The 25,598-nt window shown below is 43.5% G+C and overlaps 1 long non-coding RNA gene across 1 annotated transcript; it reads right to left on the bottom strand.

Moving 5' to 3' along the window:
- Positions 1-279: 279 nt before the first annotated feature.
- Positions 280-19,003, bottom strand: LOC128826229 (uncharacterized). Its single transcript, XR_008442819.1, has 3 exons — positions 18,875-19,003; positions 1,142-1,227; positions 280-652 (listed from the first exon to the last, which is right to left on the bottom strand). It is a non-coding gene; the product is annotated as an uncharacterized LOC128826229 (long non-coding RNA).
- Between the last annotated feature and the right edge of the window lie 6,595 nt (positions 19,004-25,598).

Here is a 25,598-nt window from a genome sequence, read left to right as displayed (position 1 = left end):
CAAAGACACACTCCCTGCCTGATTTCAAATTAGGGGCCAGGATTTTCAAGGTACCCAGGTGCCTAAAGATGTGGCTAGGCCCCTGTCCTGCTTGATATTACCTTGGTTTCAATGGCAGATGCTTAACCTGCTTAGGTACTTTTGCAAATCCCACAAAGTGCCTACCCTCATTTTTGGGTGCCTAAATATCTTTGAAAAGCAGGTCCCAAGAACCAGAAAGAATGAAAGCAAAGACTGCATGAGACGGCAGACAGTGTTTATGGCTCCTCTGACAACTTACAGTCATTTGAACACAAAATGGCTGCCCGTCTCTGCAGACAGCTGAGTCCTTGCAGATTTAAAGGTGCAGAATACAGAAACCAAAGGCATCACAGTTGCACGACTAAATACACCACAGGGGAGACCTCAGATGGTTAGATATTTAGTTCGCACAACCATGTGAGAGTTTGGATGTTTCTCCAAGCCTTTTCCCAACTACCTGGGCTTGCAAATTCAGATTGGAAGCCTGATGTTCATATGCTTTCTTGTGAGACATCTAGAATGCCCAGCTTCCCGTCAGGTGGGAGGAAATTACCCTGAGTCTGGGCTTTCTTATGTTGTCACAGTACCGCCTGCTTCCAGTTCCAGCCATGACAAGGAAGTACAGGGACAGCTGGGGAAAATGACAAAGGACAAAGAAAATGCTAATTAGACTTGTATTGTGTGGAAAAGATTCAGGTTCACATTGGACTTGGCTGTCAGGGAAAGGGTGGGGGAATCTAACTTTGTACCATGAGCCCAGTGGCCAGATGCTAAGATTGCAGCAAGCACTCTCTGTGGAGTACTAAAATGTCCTTGCATCTTTAGGTTCTTCCCCCAACTCCCTTCCTGCCCCTCCGTGACTTGGACATTCCATCAACACCCCTCCCCTATCCCCTCAGCATAAATAAAGGAATATAAGATCTTCTCTCTGTTTCTTCCCACCCCACGATGTAAACACATGCCAGGACAGCCCCTTTGCCCCCCCAGGGCGATTCCTGAGAAGAAAGCCCAGTGCGCTTTGCCTCTAGGCACAGTGAGGAAATCTACGGTCAAGCCACTGAGCCAGCGGCAGCCCCCACAGCCCCCTATGTATTAGAGTTTCCCCCGCTCTCTCATTTACCAAGGTGGCTGAAATGTGGCTGTGTGCAGAAAGAGTTAAAACTTCCTCTTGAGAAACAGGATCTGCAAACATTAACATTGTTCCACCTGAAAAGCATAAGAATAAATCAGAAAGGAGCGACATGCATGCAAAGAATGAATAGTAATAAAAATGATGTGCAAATGTGCCACAAAAAGGTAATTACTTTTCCCTTCATGGCTTACGCTTTACAATCTCTTCTTGGGAATTTGGGAAATGGAATTAGAATGAGGAATTTGTTTTATCTGGAGTGTAAACTTGAGCTGGGAGGTAACTGCCCTCCGTTTGTATTCGTCTGCGTTGGCTCCTCAGCCGATGAAAGCCATTAACCTTCCTGCTACACCTGTGAAATGAGCATGCAGGAAGCTGTGGGGAAAGTGATATATAGCACACACGTCACCCAGCACATTTGCTGTCACCAGGGCCGTGTGGATGCAATTTGCAGACCTCCCTGCACAGAAGGAAAGGATCAGGACTGCCAGGGGCTGCCTTTGCTGATGGATTATTTTGTCACATCAATCACATTGTTGGTGGAATCACCTGCATGAAAACCAACCAGCTCGCTGCCATCCCATCCCATGTGGGTCTCGCTGAGGCTGAGGGCGAGCAATGCTAATGACATTGCAAAATGATGCTCTTTCTTTTAGAGAGGAGAACTCCTTGGATCCTTGTATCACCTCTCCCCTGACCACCCATCCCTTCAGAGGGCCCTGTATCAGAGCCACTACAGCTATGGTTCAGAGTGTACTTGGAGACAGGATACTACAGTGGTCTGATTCAATATGGCAAGTCTTATGTGTCAACATAAGCACGCAGTAGAAGAGAAGCATTATGTGTTATGTCTTAGTGTTTGCATACATCTGTGAGATATGTTGCATTGAACTAAAACACTAACTTACATTCAGTCCCATCAAGTAGAATTTGTAAGAAGGAAAAATAAACATTATAAAAGAAAACTATCTGAAGCAAATGAGTTTTTAAACTGCTGATGAATCTAACTGAAGTGACTTCAAAATTATTTTTCACTGTGAGAGGAAGCAGATCTTTGTGAAATGACTAGGAAAAGAAAATTTCAACTTAAAACTTTTGGAATGATAGCAAAACAATATATCTATTCTGTCCTTACATCTGTATACAAACAAATAGATGCATAGTATTACTGACAACCTCTTGCTGACAAGCTAAATGAATGTTGCTTCAGATGACAAAATCAATTCTGCTCTCTATTTAAAAGCCTTTAAACACAAGAAAGGTGATCTGTCTTCTTTATAGTAGCTGCAGGTTGAAAGGAATGGTGCCATATTAAAAAATCTGCTGGTGGAAATCTAAGGGTCATTTTCATAGCATCAACATAACTTTTTGTGTATGTAGGAAAAGAGTGAGGAGAGGAGCATGGCTTTGATTGACCTTTGAAGTTACATTAATCTTCGGGAAAGTAAAAGGTTTTGATTAACCCTCACAGCGAACTTAAAACAATTGGTTAAGTAGCATCTTCATCCCTGGCAACAAAAGTCCTCTACTCATGCACAGCGGGAGCAGAAATGGTGCAGGATTAGCTCCCACCAGTCTGCTCCCATCTTGGCTCGGAGCAGCCACCTATAGCAATGAATATTGCAGCTCGGTCTCTGTGGCCCATCTAGTCTTCAGTATCTTTGCTGAGATAGCCAAAGGGGGAGGGAGGGAAGTCTGTGAACTCCTGTGTCATTTTCAAATGCACTTAACAGAGTTGGAATTTTCTGAATCTTTTTTAAATGATGTTTAATATTTCAGCATGGTCATTTTGGCTAATATCTGCTGAGAGTTTTTAGTAGCACTGTATGTGAACACACTGACTCGTTATGACTTGTATGGAATGCTTCTGTGTCCCCCATTGTGGTAAGAATTGACATTGCAACTAGAGCTGAGCAAATAATGGAGAAAAGTCAGACTGTTCTTTAGAACTGAAAAGTGAATTAGAGATTGGACATATTTGCAACCCTTTTGTGAGCACTTTCCAAGGATATTTAAGTGTTGGAGCTTTATTAGCCAGAATGCTTGCAAAAAACAAATTTTAAGCTTGAATGCCTGAATATTTCTTGACAGTGAATGTTGCTTTGTACATTCAGCTGTAAAATACATGATTTGTGTGGTTACATAAGCCATTCCATCAGGAAACAGAAAGAACAGTGTGTGACTTATGGAACCAACCAACACAGTATGAAGTATGAATATTACAAAGCATTACATCTTTGAAATTCACTTGCTGTTGGTTAGTCACATGGACTGTTTCTGTTCATTGGTTGGATGACACATGTAACTACTAACCAGCACAGCCTTTATATACAATGATGTTGGTAGGTAAATAGAAGATCATCCAATAAGGGAACAGAAACATGGAATTACCAAAGAGTACAAATTGTATGTTCCCTGAAGAAATTAGGAAAGAGTTATGAATCCATTTGAGAATTTCACTGTCTGTTCACAGGCCTTTCACAAACAAAGACAACATGAACTGTATAAATGTTTCCCTATAATTATTTGCTCAGGTCTAACCAAAACCATCCAAGTACTGTGTACTAGACACTATAACATCCTAGGCTATATACCAGCATCTCATAGCTCAAGGAATATTTTTGTCCTTGCTGAACTTTCCAGGTAGAAGACCCAAAGTTAGTTTGGTGTGAACAGCAGGAGAATCAGAATCTGTTCTCTCGTACACGTAGTATAAATCTCCCACTGATATCAGTGGGAAATATGCGGGTAGCTGGAAAGCAGTACATAGGCTTCTTATTCTGCATAGCTGATCATTTGCTTTGGAGGGCCAGACCTTGCCGTCAAAGTGCCTCAGTCGGCATATCGGTATTTCTGGGTTCTGTAAATTTACCAAGTTTATAGCAATTCATCCTTGAGTTTTCTGCTTCAGCATGTTGCCAAGAGAGACACTGACAGATAAGAGAGAACAATTGCACATAACCTCAATTACCCAAGGATAACAAGGCCCAGTACACCTTTAAGATATTGGTAATATTTGTATCTATTCAGCTTTTTCAGTGCTAAAGGCAACAATTTATATCCATTAGGAGCAGACAGTTGGATGTCAAGTTGAGTCCTGGCATGCACCTCAACCCTAGCTTCTCCTTGATGGGTGCCATATATCAAGCCATAGATACTCAAGGATTTTGCCTGCTGCTCATATGGACATTTAGTCTCAGAAATGTCATTACACTCTAACGAGCGGCTTTGAAGCACCAGCTCTTCAACCTGCCCAGCTGCTTCTAGGGCCTTTATTACTTCACTGGAAAAACATAAACACGCCGAAATTCCTGAATTGAACTGAAACTCTGGCCTGCAGATGAGGCTGCCTGGTATTCTGTGGATGACTGATTAAACGGGGAAGGTCACTTTAACAATATAACATCTCGAGCTGACAAGCTGATCATTGAGTCATCTCCTTAAATCTCTTCAGTTAATTTCTTTGCAGCACTCTTCAAGATTTGAAAATCAAAACCAAACTGAACCCTGATGGATTTATCCCCTGGAGTGTACAGCATTTTCTGGATTTCCCTCCCACTGTGCTAAGATGTCACATACCATGGCCACCACTTGACAAAGCATCCCTTTTTAGGACAGTAATTAAGTGCTGTCCTGAATAGGAATGGATTTAAGCACATGCTTAAGTGCTTTCCTGGATTGGGGCCCATGCAAGTATTGTAGCAATTAAGCACATGCATGGATGTTCCTGAGTAGGATGCATTGTCGCTCTGTGTCTGAGTGCTTTCCTTGGAGTATGAGGTTAAAGCGACACAGTCAAGGCCCCAGATTGAATACTGAGTACAGATGTGGTCTCCTCATCTCAAAAAAGATATAGCGGCATTAGAAAAGGTTCAGAGAAGGGAAACTAAAATGATTAGGGGGTTGGAACGGGTCCCATATGAGGAGAGATTAAAGAGGCTAGGACTTTTCAGCTTGGAAAAGAGGAGACTAAGGGGGGATATGATAGAGGTATATAAAATCATGAGTGGTGTGGAAAAAGTGAATAAGGAAAAGTTATTTACTTGTTCCCATAATATAAGAACTCGGGGCCACTAAATGAAATTAATGGGCAGCAGGTTTAAAACAAATAAAAGGAAGTCCTTCTTCACACAGCGCACAGTCAACCTGTGGAACTCCTTGCCTGAGGAGGTTGTGAAGGCTAGGACTATAACAGGGTTTAAAAGCGAACTGGATAAATTCATGGAGCTTAAGTCCATTAATGGCTATTAGCCAGGATGGGTAAGGAATGGTGTCCCTAGCCTCTGTTTTTCAGAGGGTGGTGATAGACGGCAGGAGAGAGATCACTTGATCATTACCTGTTAGGTTCACTCCCTCTGGGGTACCTGGCATTGGCTACTATCGGTAGACGGGATACTGGGCTGGATGGACCTTTAGTCTGACCCAGTACAGCCGTTCTTATGTTCTTCGATTGAGGTTTTGTAAAAAATAAAGTCAAGGGTTTAATGACAGTTAATTTGAAACATAATATTTTCACAACTGCTTTTAACATCTGTGAAAATGGCTTGATGTACCGGTAATTTAACCATTGCTGTGCAGTGCCTTTCAAGGGGTGGGGGGACCTAATCTATTTAGGTGTTTTTGTCAGTCTCACCAGGTGCCTATTTGCATCTCTTAGACATCAAAATTCCTTTGGGAACCTGACCTTCTGTCACAACACATTTTTGTTTAGTATAGTTCCAGTTTGAATAAAGAAGGCAATAGGTATTGGGTAGCCCACAAGAACCAAGAAATGAAACAGACCAATTTGGTTTCCTCATCTCAGATGAGTGAAATGTAAGAAGTAAGGCATAATTCAGTAGATTACATTTGTCAGATTATCTCATTAATAATCAGAGATTTACTAACAGAATGGATAAGGTAAATCCTTTGAATTTGTTCATCTTAATTTTGTCTCTTTAATTCATACCTTCTTATAAATTTTCTTCTGGCTCTTGCTAGTTTCCCAAATGCCACTAGATTTCTGATGAGAAGTTGTAACGCTTCCTTTGAGACATTATATATACCTTGTCTTTTGGGTGAATATTTGGCAGGTATATGGGATTATCATCAGTCTCTATCTATCACACTGCAGATAGATAAAGCATCTGTTCATAGCTTTAATATTATTATTTATTATTCTTCTAGCAGTATAAGTGTCTGTCAAAGACAGCTCTCTATTCCAAAGTGTTTTCAGACTAATAATAAATATAATTATTAATAATTAGCTCTTCCATCTCTAGAATTCAAACATCCTTGCTAAGATAAGTAAGTATCATAGTGAATAATAATACCTACATACCTGGTTCTTCATCCGTAGATCTCAAAGCACTTTGCCAAGGTGATCAATATCATTATCCCCACTTACAGATGGGGAAACTGAGGCACGGGGTGGTGACGTGACTTGCAGGTCAATGGCAGAGCCAGGAGTGACACCTAGGTCTCCTGACTCGCAGTTCACTGGCCAATCCACTAGGCCATGCTGCCTTCCCTTGCAGCTGATCCGCTGTGATAATGCTACAGTTTTGCTCTCACAGATTACCTGAATTTGTTCACCTCACACCTGGGCAAGTGTGAGGCGAATCCCTTTTGATGTTGTTCTTAGGGGAGCCAATAGGAGGCAGCATAGAACTGATTTGAAATATGAGACTCTTTTAACATTACCTTTAGTTAGCAAATTATTGTTATTAGAATTAGAGAAGCATCTACAGATTTCAGCACCGTAGTGCTAAGGAAAGGTACACACACATAACTCAGTGGCAGTCCCTGCATGGAAGAGCTTACAATCTAAATATCAAATGAGACACAACAAACAGGCAGGAAGAGCACAACACAAGAGGGCAATGACAAAGCATGAGAAGCAGCAGTCAGGGCGCTGTTGTCAAGTGTTGTGTAGGGACCAAGGCAGGGTTAGTTTTAAGGAGGGATTTGAAGGGAGACAATGAGGTGGCCTTGTAGATGTTTCTGTGGAGCTCCTCCTTTGATAAGGAGCAGCAAGGGAGAAAGCACAAACGAGCTTGTTAGGAAATCTTACAAATGAGCAATCAAGACTGGCATCGTCTGTGGCACAGAGACAGGCGTCGACATGGCAATAGCAATGAATGCATGGCACTTCCTTCAATACTGCACACTGCCTGCGGAGCAAACCTCTTGATGGACAGTCCTAGAAATGCAAATATAATCAGGCGCTGTGCGCATATGTCAGAAAGAGAATAGACCCCATGGATCTCAAATCAGCATGAAACCTAAAAACTCACATGTTTTGCTAAATATGTAAATTATTCTTCACTAAAAGGGATCTTGAAGAATGACTGGAGTGTGTACAGCACTGGATGGCCTTCCACCCTTGGAGTTTAGCCGCCCAGCCTCTGCTGACTCTAAATCCTATGCAGTCGACTGGAAATGTAGCGGTGATTAACTCTCCCACACATGGACGCAGAAGGAATGTTATTTTTTACCGAAGTTCTGTGTCTCTGGAGCCAGGGATTGAGATGAGGCAGCAAAGTGGGCTTTTCGAGAAGGGGTAGAATCCCTGCCCCATTGAAATCTGTGGGAGTTTTGCATTGCCTTCGCTGTGCCTGAGATTTCACCCCTCGCCCAGGTGATGCGATCTCCTGCCCAGTCAGGACATGATGGAAAAACAAACTAAGCCATTCATTAGTTTTATGTAAGTTTTCTGTTGTTCTCAAAGAGCATCTCAGACAAATGTAAATCTATTATGCAATCTTCATTTGAGTGAGTTAATCCCACCACAATAATTAGGGAGCGAGACAGTCTGTGCTATCGGCACATCTGTATCCCTGCTCAGAGAAATCACTAATGCTTTTATATTCTCCACGAGGACAGGGGCCAGATGGCTTTGGGAATGAGGTCTCCGCATATAGCCAGGAATTTTGCCTCCTTCCCCTTTGGAATAAAACAGATTCTTGCCTGAAGCCTCCTCATCCTGGCATCTGATTTTTCATTCTCTGAATGTTGTCAGTCTCAGGTTTGTTCCAGGGCGCATCACACCCACTGCAACGCTGGATGAAACCGTGGCTAAGGCATCGGCCCTCTGTTTAGCTCACCTCATCAGACCTGATTAGACATGCTGGGAGCTCCCAGAGGAAAGACTACCAGCCCTGTATACTGTTGAGATCTCACGCAAGCAGCACATAGCCCACTCATTGTCTCCCTGGGTGCCACAGGCAAGTCTGACCACTTAAAGTGGAATTATTTCTGGGTGGCAAACCATAAAATTAATTTGGTGCTAAACCCTTTAAACGGAACCAATTATTTAAGAGTTAATGTCTCTTCTGGAGGTCTCTGCCAGACAGTGGCTGACTAGAGCAGTTAAGGGTCTGAAGCCAGAAAAAGGCTATTGTACAGTGGCCGTGGTAGGAGCCTGAAGTGCTATTGTTGAGAAGGGGCTATATTAGGTCTCTAGTATTCCAGGGGTTAGAAAACATTGCCTATTAGGGACTCGTCCCCTGGGTTTCTCACATTCGGCTAGGCCCTCGTTGACCGGCAATGCTCACATAAATGCTCTGAAATGGAAACAGACATTTTCAAAGCAGAGCACAACCAAATGTGCTTGCACTTGAGGAGCCAGCAGAACCGTACATTCGGAGCTGCAAGCAGACATTAAATCAGCAGTAATAACCCACCGAATAGCACTAACTCAGACAGAACCATCGGGATATTTAAGTAGATGCACTGCCCATGTTGTTAGTGTGCAGTTGCCTTTTGCTTTTGCTCTTTCTCATGCTATTCCTTAGCCTTCCCATGTGTCAAGGGGCATTTCTATTTGCAGTCGATTATTGTCACCACAACTCTCCTCATTAATTTCTTAAAACAAAATTCATAACACAATAAAGCAGTAAAGGAATCAAGTGTTTGTGCAAGCACATGCTCCTCAGAATTCAGTCACGCTCCCAAATGCATTTTGTTTATTTTTTAAATTGTTAGTATACAGTGTTAGGTTTCAATACACAGGTGAGGAAGCCTGGGGTGATGGAACAATTTGTATAGTGGGGGAGCTGACAGCCATTTAACCGAACTGCAAACCCTGTAAATAATGGAAACCACTTCAAGAAGGGGCTGCGGCTCCAGTTCCAGCTCCTCTGGAAGAAGTAGAACAAAGGGCTACCTTTGCCTTCTCAGAAATATCATAGAGCAAAAATATCAGTCCCTCAATGCCAGGAAATGGTGACTTGACCGCTTAAAACAACTCAAGATTTTCACAAGCAACTAATAATTTTGAAGGTCTCCACTTTTGGGGTGTCCTGATTTTCAGACAGTGCTGAGCACCTGCCCTTTTAAAACCAGGCCCTCTGTGCTTACCTCAGGGCACCCAGAATCACTAGTCACTTTGGAAAATCTTGGCCTTCAGGACTGGCCAGGGCCACAAGAGTTACAAATCTAAGTTTTGAAAAGTAGATAAAAGTAGTGACTGCTGGCAAAGTCATTGGAATGCTGCAAAACCTCTAAAGCTACTGCAAATGCTAGATTAATAAAGTCCACTTATGGTTAAGCTTTACAAATGACCCTATGGAGTGTTTGCAGCTAAAGATTTTCCTTCAGGTTAACATTTTTTGCTAGCAGAGTCATACATTATTTAATTAATGGAAAAATTATTATGTTCCCATGAATTACATTTAAAAAGAGAGCTTTAAGTGTCCGTGCTCAGGTGTTTGTTTTGTTTTGTTTTGTTTTGCTAAAGCTAGTTCTGTTTCATGTTCCCAGCCATGTTAAAACACTTGTTATGTTTTTTCTCTCTCTTTTTCTCTCTGTTTTACAAAACAGTAAACACTTTTTAAACTGAAATAAATCAATGAAGTGCAGAGGTAGTGGGCTTATGACTTAATTGAAAGCATGTGGGGAGCGCACGGGCTGGGAGTCAGGAGACCTGGGTTCTTTTCACAGCTCTGTCACTGACTTACTGTGTGACATTGAGCAAGTTACTTCAGGGGAGACCTTTGAAGATACAAAGGGCATTGCAATACCTACTTACAAACATAGGGCCGGAAGGGTCCTCCTGGGTCATCGAGTCCAGGGCCCTGCTATTGCAGGCAATGCTGTCATGTAATCCTGTTCTGAAACTTATCAAGCTCTATATTAAAACCATTTAGATTTGTTGCCCCCAACCACTCCTGTGGGAAGTCTGTTCTTAAAGCTCACTCCCCAAAGCCAATGGGAGCTGGGTGTCTAATTCCCCTTTGCGCCTTTGAAAATATCCCCTTCTCCTGGACAGGTTTCCCCATCCATAGAACAGGAATAAGGATACCTGGTCTCCTTTGTAAAGTGATTTGAGATCCATGGATGAAAGGTTCTGTGCAGGAGTGAAAACAATTTTATTATTGTTATTTTTGTTGTTTATTTTGCCCATCTCTCCCCAATACCCAGACTAGTAGTTAAATTCTTACAAGGTCTCGGTAGGTTTCATAAGTTCACAGAGAAGCCATGAGAAAGCTCCTATGTTTTACAGAAGATGTGTCCTTCCTTTGCTTGCTCTGACAGTGTTGTTCCTTCATTTTGCTCAGGCTTGGCACTGATTTTGCTAATAAGCAGCAAAAAGAACTTTGCAGACTCCCAGACCTGGAACTGAGGGTCATTTCTGCAAACGCTGCACCTGACTGTCTCACTGAGTAGTTTTCACAAATTCTGGGTGACTCCCCTGGCCCAGGGGAGTTCCGATTGACCCAGAAACGTGACCAGTCGGACGATGGAATGGAATGGAATCAGACAATGAATCCCAGAAAGAGGAGGGGGTGAAGCAAAGCAGCCCCGTTTGGATGCTCTGGCCTGCAGATGCAGTGCTTTTGAGAGGAAGAACCGACTCCAAATTTTCCTGAACTAAGCTGGCAGGAACATTGTAAATTTCATTGGTTTCTTGTTTCCTGAAAGCTCATCGCAGAGTCCTTCATGCCATAATTAATCAAAGGCATTCATCGCATCAAAGACAGTAGCCAGACTACTTTGAACCCTCTGATACAGCTACAGGCAGCCTGGGGGTGGTGCCAATTTTTAGCTGCTTTGCAAGGCACTCCGGTATTTTCAATTAATCAACAGCACCCAAAAAAAAAAACCCTGTCTGCCAATATCCACAAGGGTCTCTCTCTGCACTTACTGTCGGTGCCCCTCCGTGCATTTACCCAGCACAAGGACCTGTCTAGCCTCAGACACTTGTCGTGTGACGTGACATAGGAGAACTAAACCAAAGAATTCTACTGGCAGCCAGTGCCACAGAGATTATGGCTCTGGCTATTGTGTGGAGATAGCACCAGTGCTCGGCACCAGCGCAGACAGGGACGGCTGTCCGTATACAACGGCACGGGTCAATTCATGGGTCAATTGTGTTGTTTCAAATCAATAAGCTCTTTCCTTTGACAGGAACCTATTGGCTTCCTTAACACATGTCCCTGTGTCATTGCTGCTCTGTGATAGACTGCCCCTTCCTGCCATTATGGAACAAGCTACTTTCCTTGCTGATGATGAATGAAGGGCACATGGGTCAGAGGTTCGGGTCAGAAAAGTGCCCAGAAGTCTAGCTCTTTAGCCAAAGCCACTGTCCTGATTCCTGCAAGCTCAGGCTGCAAAGCTCATGAAAACGTGCTTCCTGAGAGCATGGAGCAAATTCAGCCCGGCTCCACATCAGCCGCTCGAGGGATAAACCCAGGCATAGGGCCCCTAGCAACAGCAAGGGTGCCCCGGGGTTGTGCCTGTGGCAGACTATGCCCCCCACTTCCATTATACCAGTGAGCCCTGGGGATAGCACAGCCCTGAGAAGTGAGAGGTGCTGGCAGAGGAGGGGAGGAGCCAGCACAGACAGTGGATGTATTTGATTTAGGGACCTTAGCAGACTCCGGCAGCAAGTCTCCTATGGAGCCTGTTTGGGATTAAACCTGCTCTCCCCCAGGTGAAAACCTCCCCAGCTGCAGGCTGGCCTCCTGGGTAGAGTCTGCATGACTCTGTGCCAGCCAAGTTGAATCTGGCTCTGTGTCTGTGGTTCTCCTTCAGTTTCTGGCCAGAAACTCAGGGATGCACATGTGCTCAGTAATAATAATGGGATAGCATCTGCCTTGGGCTCTGAGGACCAGATTCTGGAGCCCTGACAAAGCCTGGGTAAAAGCACCATGTGAGGCTATCTCTGCCGAAGTGAGGGGGGACAGAGCCCACCCTCGCCAAAGAGATGAGCACCAGCACAGCTACTTCTCTAACCTTCGCACTTCCCTGTGACAGGGGCCCTCTCATCCCCCTGATGCCAGGTTTAGCCTGTGGAGAGGCATAGTTGCAGCTGTAATGAACATGAACCTGTCCTTTACCTGCCCCCATAACTGCACTGCCAGGGAGAGGGCTGCTGGTGGTCCTGGTCTTCAGCAAGCAGTGGGGCAGAGGAATTCTCACAGCCTCTAACCCCATCCTCTGCACTGCAGCTGCATTGTGTGTAAGGCTCTCTGCACCCCTGGACTAGCAGGATCTGGCCCTAACAGATAGCCCGGGTTGATGAGATAATCATCTGTGTCAGTAACCCCCCATTTCAGTGTTCCAGATATCAAATGTTAAAAGGAGTTTGATGCAGATGCCAAATATCCAATAAAGAAGGAAATTCTGCTTCCCCCTCCCTCCCGCCCCCTGAATCCGAAGCAAGAGCATCATTAATCCTCTAGTACAGAACTCCATGTCCCCTGCGTGTTCCCAAACACCCATTATTTTTATTTTTTAGAAAAGGTATGGGAGAACAAACGGGTTTAATCAAAACCATCCCCACCTCCCATTGTTAATAATAATAATGTCATTGCAATATTAAGCCAGTTAATTTTCACTCTCACTTTATTTGCTTTTGTTTTTGCACTCTCACGCTGTATTTTCCAATTTAATTAGTTTCAGTATTTTTGATGGCAACAGGTCTCGGTTTATCTTAGCAGCTAATACTCCTAATTGTTTATCCTTCCTTCAGTACTATCTCATTAACTTTATAGGCTACCATTTCCACTGCATCTACAGAATTAATTTCTTCTGTGTTGGTGAAGTTCAGCCTTAAAGTACATTTCTGAAACCTTTCCCCTCTGTCCTTTCTCATCCTCATGTGCCTGAAGGTAGTAAATAGGATCTTGAAATGACCATTCCCCTGATGAACCTTGGCAATTCATCATTTTCATAGCAATCTGTGCCCTTTCCAGGGTCAGATGTAGAATAAAAGCAGAGCTGGCTGCAGATGTGGGGACTGCTCATTAGCTGTGTGTAGATTTATTTATTTTACTCTCTCTGTTAACTGACATAACATGTAAGTCAAGGACAGCACACACCCTGCTATGGCAGGATGCCTCAAACCTGCCTGGGAAGGGCCAATTATGGAGAAGTCCACTCCATTCAGTCCTTGGCATGTTTGTTCTGATTGCCAGTGGCAACCAGGAACCCTGCAATCTCATGCTGTGATAGTCTCGGAAGCTAAGCAGGTTTGGAGCTGACCTGCAATTAAATGGATGATCCACGTACTGGTATCAGTCATTTCCTCAGAGTCAGTCCTAATCCAAAGTTCAGGCACTGTGCTAGTAGCTCTGGGTTGCTGGTGGGGTCTTTCTGGGATGAGACATAAAGTTCTGGTCTGAAGCTATTGCTCTTTTCACAGATATCCTGGCAAGATTCCACCCCAGGCAACCGTATTCAGCCCACTTGAAATCCCCCTGGGTACGGTCCCGGGCCAGAAGTATTCATTTCCCTATGGAATGTGGAGCTCAAAAACAGTCTATAGGAACTAACCACCACAGCCCTGGACCGTGCTCCGAAGTCTCTGCTGAAGTTAGACACGCCAAGTGCGGGCTCTTGCCAGCAGGCCTCTCTCTTGGACCAGACAAACTGATGGCTGACCACCTGCCCATACTACCTAGCACTCCTCCACATTATTTTGGGGCATTGTGACATTATTCAGAGCTCCAGCTTGCCTAGTTATTATTTTCTTGCCAGTTCAGAGAAAGACGGTTCTACCTGAAACTAGGAAGTGAAGCCTTATGCCCTGCCTGTGGCTTGACAGCTGCACCTGAGTTTAGAGGCATCCAAATTTATGTCTCAGGTTGTTAAGCGCTTCCCTTACTTTTGAATCCCATTCCCTTAACTCCTAACGAGAAAGAAAAGGGTACATGATGAATTAGCAATAGCTCCCCATGCTTTAATAGAGTGATAGCACTTTCCATTTTCGCAGGAGGATTTTCACTATTTAATTTCAGATGACAGATGAAAATGGAAAAGAAGCAGCTTGCTGACAGGAATGGAAAAAGGTGTCCAGATATTGCCAGCTGTGGAAGCCTCTATTAGATAACAGCAGTGAAAATATACGGTAATGTGGCTAAGTAGCGCGACATGCATTCTCATCATGGGCACATCATTCTTCCATTGTTTGCAAATGACACACAGGCGGTGAGGGATGGGTTGCAGCCCAGCCTCCAATGGCAAATGAGGTTTCTTACTAATGAACTGGATAGATTCACAGGCAGGTGGCTATACAATGATCAGTGTTTAACAAGGAAATTGAAAGGTCCTGTCAGGCATTTTTTTACACTAATGATAGGTCGTATCAATAAAAGGAGCTTGGTTTTTCAAGGTACACTTTTGATCTATCTAATCAAGGAGGCAATTTAGAGGAGAAAACGCATGAGATCCTTCATGAATACAAATATTCTACCAACTTCTTTCTGGTCGGCAGTCCTTATTTAAAATATAATAATAATAGTAACGATTTCATCGGGTAGGTGTTGCTCTCTGATGGTAAAATTTATTGCAGTTCAGGAGCCCAGCCTCACATCATGCAGCCCTCATGTCACAGACAGAATTCTAGGTCCCAGTTCACCGCCTCTGCCCCATGGATCGTTGCAAGGGCTGTGGAAGGAAAATAATTCTCCTCCCTAGATACAGTTGAGGATCTAAGTCAGTGACCCCTTGTGTGGGTCTCCAAACCCTGCCCTGTTTCCTCACCTCATGCTGCTGTGGAACCTGGGGCCAGATTTGAACTAGAACTGGTCATATGAACTAGAACTGGTCAATTGTTCTATAGGAACATAGCAACTGCCGAGACCAGAGATGCATGTAGTCCTATATCTTATCTCTGACAAGCCAGTGACACTTACTCTTGAGGCAGGTACAAGAAACCCCAGAATGAACATTTATAGAATAACCATCTCATAAAAGAAGTGATCCTCTGCCTTCAGATAGTCAATTTCTTTCTTTCTTTTTCTTTCTTTCTTTCTTTCTTTCTTTCTTTCTTTCTTTCTTTCTTTCTTTCTTTCTTTTGTAACCAGTGATGTTCTCATTATTTAGTTATTGACTGCAAACACCTTTTTTTGTATCTTGTCTTGAACTGATCCAGATTTCTGTATATTCATCTTTGAAAGCATTTGATGTAAAATTGGCCCACACAGTTTTCAGGCTATGTGTGGTTTGTTATCCATTCTCTAAGGCTATTCACCATATGTAATTCATGGTATGCAGTCGGTGACCTAATTCACATGATCCTGTGAATTCTGCACAACTCTTTGCACTCTATTTTAGAGCAATTATTTTTAGTTACTGTTAGTGTTGCTAATAAACATTGTCAACTTCTCCTTCCAGTAAAAGGACCTATTAGCACCCATTGACTTAAACGAGTGCGGAATCAGATCCCCAAAAGAAAAGACTGGGGGAAAATGGGGCACTAAATTGATCCAGGGAGAGAGACATTCTTTCACTTCCAGGTTACTTGATTCAGATGCAACTCAGTGGGGCGGGATGGTTAAGTAGTAGGGCAAAGGATTCTGCAACACCCAAGGAGCTCATTTTAGGGAGTGCTGGAGTGGGTAAGAATATCTGTTTTGTAGAAATGAGAGAAATAGAAATTAAAACAAAAGTGAAATTGATTCTTTACTCCTTTAGTTTCTCTTTATACAAAACAGCAAATTTCAAAAAAGCTTCTAATATTCCCACTTCAAATGGGCATCATGTTAGGACTGAAAAGCACCTTCACCATACACGTTTGAAGGCACTCTTGAATGTCCGGGCTGTGGCAGGGTCTGAAGCTGAAACAAGGCTAAGGTTTGGTACCATATATATTGGATGTGTTCAGTGGAGACAAGAATTTAAAGCTAGTTTTAACACTGTCTGACTTCCACATTTCAAACCCTTTTAGTGACACCACTAATGAGTTTGTGCTCACAGATGAGATGTTCTGGCTGGAAAGAAGAATCACAGTTTATACCTTCCATTGATTGTTTCATCCCCTACATACGATTTGCACCAGGAAACGGCTCTGAAATCAATACTCATACAGTAGACTCAGCACATGGAAATATTATTGCAGTTTTAAAGGTTATAGCAACTTCACATTTTTCACCAAGTTCTCATTTCTACATTAATTTTCACTTCCAAGTTTTCTCTCTTTGACTCTCTTTAGCTTCCCAATAAGATTCATAGCAAAAAACAGGAGGAGGTGGCATTTGAAATTAACTTTGCTCAGCCACATGCATTTTCAATGGTTGGTTTCCCCTTTCAGAGTAGAAGAAGCCAGGAAAATGGTGGATATTGATTGGAGGTTTTCTTATTTCATATCTTGCAAAAGCACACAGAGGAAGAGATCCCAGCACCCCTCCTGGCACATCCAAAGCTGTTGAGCTCAGCTCTGACACTAGCTCTACTATCAAATAGCTGTGATCTGGAGAATCATTGTGAAGACTGATATGTAGACTAGCACATCAAGCCATTCCTCTTTGCTTCAGAATTCCAGGATTCGGTACAGCCAGCACAATTACCGTTTTTTTCTTTGCTGTTCTGGATATAGGAGTTCAGAAGCAAAGTGGATGCATTAAAGTCTAAATTAAATTATGCTTAGAAAAAGTAGACACTTCCATTTAAGTCATAGTGTCTAATGATTATTAATTAGTTACATCATTTGCTGATTTTCTCTTGTGCACTGACCTCTAAGGGACAAATTCCACTCACATCTGTAAAGGTGCAACTCCCATTGATTTCATTTGTAGAGCTAAGAGAAGGATATGTCCCTAAAATAGATTTTTTTTTCACCGTAAGGGTACCTGCTCACAATGTAGGTTCTATAAAGACAGACAGTATAGAACCTACACAGAAGGCAGAGGAGTGGAAGAACAATGTAATGCATCTTTAATATTTATTTTTGCCTATTCAAATTTTCATGGCCTCCAAATGTTGAGTTCAGAAAGGAAGAGTCAGAAATTCTCCAGTACTTGTCTGAGTGAACCGAGATGCATAAGTGAGCTCTGCTGCAGGCCTTGGTAGGTCTGAGCCATTGTTTACTGAATTATGTTCCGTTCTTAGGCAGCTGTTAAATATTCCAAAGGACAAACAGTTTCATATTTGGGGGCAGGGGAAGGAGAAAGGGTGTGATGTTGTACAAAGCCCATGCAATGCCCCTGTGAAATTAAGACAAATCAATGGGTCTGATCACTGCACAGAATCTCTCTCTATTTCAGCTGAAGTGCCAAGCATCGCCCTCCTAGTAACTGTTGAATTAGCTGATCAGTTAGGCCAATCACAAACGAGACAGTAACTTCTCCTACCCAACGCACACACTTCGGTGTGCATTTCATTACAGTGAAAAGTGCACGGAGGCCCAGTATTGTTACAAATGTGGAGAAGCTGCCCATCACCGTAGCATCTGAGGTCACTCTAGATGACTTATATTAAAACCAAAATCCATTTACCAAGTATGAGGAGTAATATATCATGTTCCATCACAGCACTGCAATGCTAAAAGACTGACATACTTACAGTTAATGCACGGGGCAGGCACTCGGGAGATCAGGCTTCAATTCCCAGCTCTGCCACAGACTCCCTATCTGACCCTGGGCAAAGCCTTTAATCTCTCTGGGACTCTGTTTCCCAGTCACTAAATTGCAGGTAATAACCCTGCCCTATCTGACTCATAATGTTCACGAATGTGTGTGAGGTGTTCAGCTACTGAGGTGAGGGACCCATAGAATTGCCTAGCTAGAGAGACCAGGCCTGTCGGCAGAGTTCTGAGCACTCTAGACCTGGCCATTACCAAGAAGCCTGGACAAAGTGCTCTGACAATGTTTCCTGAACCTGCCCGGGCTCATGCTCAGATGCATTTCTCACTGAAGTGAATTCTGGAGGTGGGGACCTCCTGCCGAGAGTGCTCTGCTCTCTCAAGCTTCATTTTGGGGGATAGTTATCTTGGGCATTGCAGACAAATGCAGTTGGCCTGGCAGGTCAGAGAGGCAGAGACACAGTCTCGAAAGAAATCACCTGTCATAAGCCATCACTTTACAGCATCCCCAAGGTTTTCCGTACAATTTTGTTTGACCTTTAGTTAGAGATACACTTCTATTAGGCAACCAATTTTTGTCAGCCCTTTGGAGAAACTTCCTTAAGACACGTTTGAGTCTATAGCATTTAGCTTGAGAGAGGCCTCAAGTTAGCCAGTCAAGATGAGAAATATCAGGTTATTTAAAAGCAAACGCAAAGATGTACCGTGTATAACAGGGGAACTCCATGCTGGGTACTGACTCATGGCCTGCAGTTATCCCAGACCCGTTCTCCTAAATATGTGCTAGATGCCCAGTTTTAAAGTTAGTCTTCTGTTAGTCTTAAAGGTGCCATAGGACCCTCTGTTGCTTTTTACAGTTTTAAAGTGAAGTTTATAATATCAAAACAACTAGGTTCAGTCTCCTTCCTGGGATTTAAATTTATGACCTTTCTACCTACCTTTTTATTGCACTTGCTGTCCTCCTGTGTTTACTTGGAGTGATCCATGCTGAGGAAGATCGATGGAGAGCGTGATAGCCCACTGATTCTAAACAGAGACACAGACACTTGTACTGACTTCACCATCACCTCACAATTTACAGTGGGTTTTCTAAGCACTCTCAGCCTGAAGAACAGAAATGTTTGTTTGTTAGAAGAAAGATATGCCATGAAGACGCCTTACATTGCATTAGATACAGTCTAGAGTCATATTTTTTTCTATTTGGACAACTTCATGGATAGTTCAAAATATGGAGTATTGTATGTGCCATATTTTATAAGATAGATAATGATCTTTTTGGTGGTAGCTTTAAAAAGACTCCTTTATTGATAGACATCGGACACTAGCAGGGTCAGGGGAAGTGGGGACAATGCTTCCCTTCTAAGCAAATATGCCACTGCTGGGTCTAAGCTGTCTCCTTATTTTATCTCCTGCTGTCCCTCTGTAATGCAAACAATAAATAGATGAAATTTTAATGCACCCTGACAAGCCATAATGCTTCAGAACTACTTAGGAACTTCAGAGCATGTAAAAGCCGTGTCTGAAAGGAAAGAGTGAAGACTTTGGTTGACGTTTTCAAAGCAGTCTTTGTGATTCAGACACATGACCCGTTAGAATTACTGGAATTAATGGAAGACCTGTCTCTAAATCCCCTAGATTGTTTAAAAAATCTCAACCTCTGAGATAATTCCTGTCCAACATCTACTATATGCAAGCTGTGTAGAGACCAATGCATATGTGCATGACGTATAGACACACATGCATAATATGACCTACACACAGGAGCACCGCCAGCTTTTTTGCTGCCCTAGGCGGTGGAAGGTCTAACCCCCGAAATGGCGACGACGACCGGGGCAGCCGAAGATCCGGCCGCCGCCCCCGAAATGTTAGCACCCTAGGCGACTGCCTAGGTCACCTAATGGGTTGCGCCGGCCCTGCGTACACACATAGGCCTAGATAAAAACTTTTCTACCAAAATTACTTTAAACCTTTCACCCGTGCTTTGTTTCTTATCAGCAGTAACTGTATGTCCTCCACCAGCTCATTTCTCTTGGCCCTCACTGTATCTTTCAGTTTGCTAGGAACTGAACCCAAGAACATCATGAGTGCCTGGGGTCGAATGAACCGAGCTCATTGTGTGCTCAGTACTCAGGAGTGAGTTCCCCATAGCCCTGCTTGCTCACCATGGCTTTGGTTCAGTTTGTACAGTCTGAAATAATAGTGCCACAAGTTGGTTGCACCTTCCACGGAATCATACCTTGTCTGGCTACTGATCCCACCAGAGAAAATGGCTCTTTCTGAATTCCATTACCCAAATACTGGCCACCTGCTCTATTTTGTACCATGCCAGGTCTAAAGAGGCAAACACTGGCACTCTTAACTCCCTAGTTGTCCTCCGCTTTCCCAGTAAATTGGAATAAGTATGAACACAGTGGGGGGTCTAACTAGCTAGGGGGAATACCTTGAACCTTACGCAGCGGGAACTAATAATTATAGGGGAGTCTGCCCTGCTTGGGAGGCATGGAATGGTATCACAATATCAGAGCAAACATGATGACAGGCTCTGCGTCAGGAGGTTCTCTATGTAAATGCTGTGGTGTTTCTCTAACCTCTTATTGACTTTGGCTTCCAGAATCAATTTTCTTTATTAGCTGATGAATCTCTTCAAAAGACTTTCTGTACTGAATCTAGATAAATTATTTAAGCAGTAAATTGTTTCTACTCCAACTGTGTTACAATGTGGTGATTTAATAGGCTATAGCAGTAGGTTGAGGTTTAGGAACAAGGTCACCCTGAATGGAACATCTGAACATTAATAGGAACACTAATAAATGATACCTAAGGCCAAAAACTGGTGTACATCAGAGGCAATTAATAGGAAACGGGTTTGCAGCAGAATACTCAGATCTGGCAGCACGTCTAAGAGGAAGAAGTCATAGGAGACCATGGCATTAATTATTTATGCAAGTGAGTAACTGTGTTTGAAAGAAGAGTGCAACATTTTAATTGGACAAGATGTGGTATTGTGGTGAATGATTGTACTCTGTCTATTTCATACCTGGCGAAAGCTTAGCTGCCATCCATGTCTTTGGAATGTACCTAATGTATCTGTGTGACCTTGTGCTCTTACCCGGAGACTCCCAGAGAAACAGAATCTAAAGCGTTCCAGTGAAGGGAAGAGGAACATTAGAGCATGGTCAGCAATTCAAGCAACAATAACAATGGTCCTCAAAGACAGTAACCACTAACAGTGTCACCCTACTGTATATCCACATACTCAGGAGAACAGCATACAGGTCTGTCGCATCTTAGGCGCATTTAACATGCGCGATTTCAGCTTTACGCGGTTGGCAAAGGAAAAAAAAGCGAAAAATAACAATTTAAATACTGTTTCTGTAGTGCGGGCGATTCCACCCACTATTACACTCAATGTAATTTTGTCTCAGCGTAAGATGAGACAGACCTGTAGCTTCAAAATGAAGGGGTAGCTACTGGACACAGACACACACGGGATCTCTCATCAGCAGTGATAGTGATATCCATCTATGGGCCTTGTTCTCATTTCATTTATGCCCCGTGATTTATGTCCATTGATTTCAGTAGAATTACTCTTCATTTACACGGGTTCCACTTGTCATGGGCTGAGAAGCTTCAGGGCCAAAATTCTAATGTGAGAGAATTCTGCTTCTGAGAGTAATGTTGGCCCAACAGGTCAAAGCATTTGAATCCATCTTGATAGCTCGCAATGGGAAATAATTGCACTAAATGGCAGCTGAAGTGCATGAAGACATAGAAAGGATTGCTAGCTACAGAAACACAGCTATTCGTACCAGAACATTGTTTTCAGGATTTTAGCACAGAGGTGTGTAATAAAGGACCACCTTCTTTCTCAATAGCCCATTTCGGAGATCAAAAGGCTAATAGATGTTTTCAGCAAAACAAAATACCATGGGGAATTCGATTTTTCCTAACTTGGCATTTGATTCTTTGTAAACTCAAGTTAAACCTCAGATTTAAAGAGGTGTTTTGACTCTATGGAAGGAACACAATAATCCCTCCACACGAGGGTAGAAGTCACTTGAATAAGGGAACTTGATGTCTTGCTTGAGCTTGTCCTTTCCCAAACATGCTGGTCTGTATACATGTGAGACAGGAGCTAACTAAGGGCCTGTTGAATGCATTCTCAAGAGCTGTTCCTGCTCTTGGAAGGCCAATATTTTAACACGAGTCAAACTGGACTGATTGTAAATGCCCTGGATCTGATTCCGTAGTGTGTAACAATTGCTCCGAGCTGCTTTGGTAGTGCAAGGCAGGCTGAAATGCTGTGCCCACTGCTTTTCAAGATGACCGTTGTTATTTCAATTTTTCTTTGCACTCCACCTGGCTGTTTGCTGTACCCATCGGTTTTCTTACGTCTTCTACTCACAAGGTAAACTCCTCTGTGGTTTTTTTCTGTGATTGTACGGTGCCTAGCACAACGGGCTCCTGGTCTATGAGTGAGAACCCTAGGCACTCCCACAATACAAATATAGCAAGGGCATTCCCAGATGCCATGTCGGGGCAAAAGGCCTGATTCTCATTTGCGCTAAGGACCTTTTACACCACTCAGGCAGTTTAAAGGGACCTTAAAGTGGATGTAACTGGACAGGTCTTTTGTACTGCCAGAGACTAAGTGTAAATGAAAATCAGGCCCCAAGTTTTTTGAGCTGACTAGTTAGTGGCACAGTAAATTGTTGTATAGATGGAGCCTAATTATGTAGGGGAAATAGTGAAACCAACTCTGTGTGAATTGGTGTCAAAAGGACAAAGAAATCAAACTGCAAAAAACCTATTCCCCTGTTTTTTAGTTAACTTCTTTGAGTTCTAGTAACTGAAACCTCTGGATTAAAGCTGAAGGTAGCAGCAATATGCTCCACATAATACAAATGAAGAATGGCCTTTTGGGCTCTTGGGAAATCATTTTTGCGTCCTTAAGCTGGGAGACGTTTGGGCACCTCAGCTTACACAGCCCCTGGGCTCCCTAAGTCTGGAGAGTCTGTGACTGTCTAATTGAGGGAAATGGCAAGTGTGCTCTATGCTCTTCCTAAATGAGTGCTATGCACTTGGCTGAATTTATGATGGCACTTTTGTTTTGCACTTGGGGATTAATGTAAATATATTGACTTGTATATGCAACAGGCCTGCTTCAGAGAACTCCGCTTGCCCTTGGCAGAGGGGATAAGCTGCAGGCAGCAATGTCGAGTCATTAATTCATTTTTGGCACACTTGTTTTCTCTATCTAGTGAATTACTGTGTTTTTCTCAGACTGAATGACTAATACCTTATTGATTAAAGCATTTAAATATTTACACTTACCTTTCCTGGGTGCCTGTGCCCTTCCTTTTCAATTAACCGTTTCAGATCTCAAATGACATTCTTATTCCTTTCTCTACACAATACAATTATAGACAATCATCTACCTTTTTACATGTAGCTATCATGTCACTACTTAAGGCAATAGTGTGGCTAGTGGTTAAGAGTGGGAAGCTGGAAGTCAGGAAATCTGTTTTTTATTCACCTCTGTCACTGACTTTTTTTCCCCCTTGGACAAGCCACTTAATATTTCTCTGTCTCCATTTATTAAATGGGGACTGTGATACTTAGGTTGCTCTGCACTTATCAGTTGTGCCAATATAACATTTCACGTAAGGGGTGTGAGTTTTTTACCGTTGTAGTTATACCTGTAGAAGCAGTTATTACCAGTGTAAAGGTGACCTACAGTGATGTAATTATTCCCCTTCCCATATGGGAATAGCTATAGCTGGGTAAAGTAACTTTATGCCATTATAATTATATCCATACTAAGATACTAGAACTATACTAGATTAGTTAAAGCAGTTCTACATGCTAGTGTAGATAAGTCCTTATCTACCTTTCTAAAGCACCTTGAGATTCCTAGATGGAAGGTGGTTTATAAGGCTATTATTATTACCACCAGAGATTATTAATGAATTATTGTGGGTATTATGACACTAGCATAATAATGATTCTGTAATCTGGGGCTGAGAGCTCCTGAGAGTGAACTTGGACCATGTGATGGACTGAAACTAAAAGCCCGGGTGACGTTTTAGTGCTCGTTCTAGATCTGTGTGTTACTTTCTCAAGTAAAGAAGAAAGTTTATGGGCTGGATAATAGAAACCCTGGCAGTTTCACTTCATAACTCTTTATGTAAATTGGATGTAAATGAGCTCACCCTGGTTCCAGTAATCAGCTATGAATAGAAAATTCAAAGAACACAACCAAACAAAACAGAATACAGATCTTTGGGAGGGAGAGGGGGGGGGGTGAAGCTAATGTTTTAAGTAACCCCTCAGCTCCTGGGAGCATCTGCACCCATTTATTTTATTGGTCATTCTCTGTAAGTCTTTTAATATTACCCAAGCATGCAGTGTGCGTGGAGGGGAGTAGGGGTCCGGTGTGTGTATGTGGGAGGATTATTTTGGGTACTAGTAAGAGGAAGAGGTATGCGTTATGAAGTGTTTGTGTTGGTTGTTTGGAGCAAAGGCACATGTGCTGTGGCAGTGTCTGTGAGGGTAGGCAAAAGTGAATGAAAATTTAGCCCTAAGTGCTTTGCTTTGTGTTAGTGGATCTGTGTCTTGGGGGGAGTTGTGTGTGTGTGGGGGGGGGGTAAGTAGTGGGTGCAGAGTGTGTGTGTGTGTGTGTGTGTTATGCAGGGTGGCTGCAGTGGGGTGTATGGGATGGGCTGGGGGGGAAGCCATGTGCCACGTAGGGTGGGTGCAATGGATTGTATGATGTGGCCTGTGGATGTGCCATGTGTTATGTAGGGGGTGTGTGTGTGTGTGTGTGTGTGTGTGTGTGTGTGTGTGTGTGTGTGTGTGTGCTGGGCAAACCACACTTTCCTTGTAACTTTGCTTGCCGCTGCTAGAGCAATAAAGGGGGCAGGGACAGGGAGGGGCGAAGAGAGAACGATGAAGGGTCTGGGAGCAAGAGCAGCGTAGCTCATTTCCGAGTGCCTTTCCTATCAGCTGCTGCTAAGGGCAACCAGCCCCTTCTGCTCTTCCTGCCAGAAGGAATGTACCAAGGGGAGAGGAAATCCCCCAGGAATGCGAATGACAGGGCACAACAGCCACATGCTGTTGTATGTGCCTGTCCCAGGGCAGCCAGTCCCTGTGGACAGAGGAAGCCCAGCTAGGGTGACCAGATGTCCCGATTTTATAGGGACAGTCCCGATTTTTGGGTCTTTTTCTTATATAGGCTCCTATTACCCCCCACCCCGTCCTGATTTTTCACACTTGCTGTCTGGTCACCCTAAGCCCAGCACCCTGGACCGGAGCAGGGGAGCCCAATCCAGGTGTGTTGGGCTACCCCTGGCCTATAAGGGGCTGCTCGTGGGCAGATGGAGGAGGGAGACAGGCTGCACCCTAGGGAGGGAAAGCCACCCCAGAGCAGAGCTAGCGCCTGTGCTGGGTCCCAGAGCAAGGGGCGACTCGGCCCCAGGAGGGGAGCAGAGCTGACTAAAACTAGGAAGCTGCCGGGAGCAGAAGTGCAAAGGCCCCTGGGAGGGGTGGCCCTGATGCCTGAGGCTAAGGATCGAGTTAGTGAGGCAGCACATGCTTTTGAAATGGGGCAAAAGCCTGGCCTAATGACAGTGCCCTACAGAAACAGCTCCTTCCTCATTGTCT

Source organism: Malaclemys terrapin, chromosome 19 (genome assembly GCF_027887155.1).
Source record: "Malaclemys terrapin pileata isolate rMalTer1 chromosome 19, rMalTer1.hap1, whole genome shotgun sequence".
Taxonomy (NCBI): domain Eukaryota; kingdom Metazoa; phylum Chordata; order Testudines; family Emydidae; genus Malaclemys; species Malaclemys terrapin.
The sequence above is the reverse complement of the archived record's forward strand: the minus strand, read 5'-3'. Positions and strand labels throughout refer to the sequence as shown.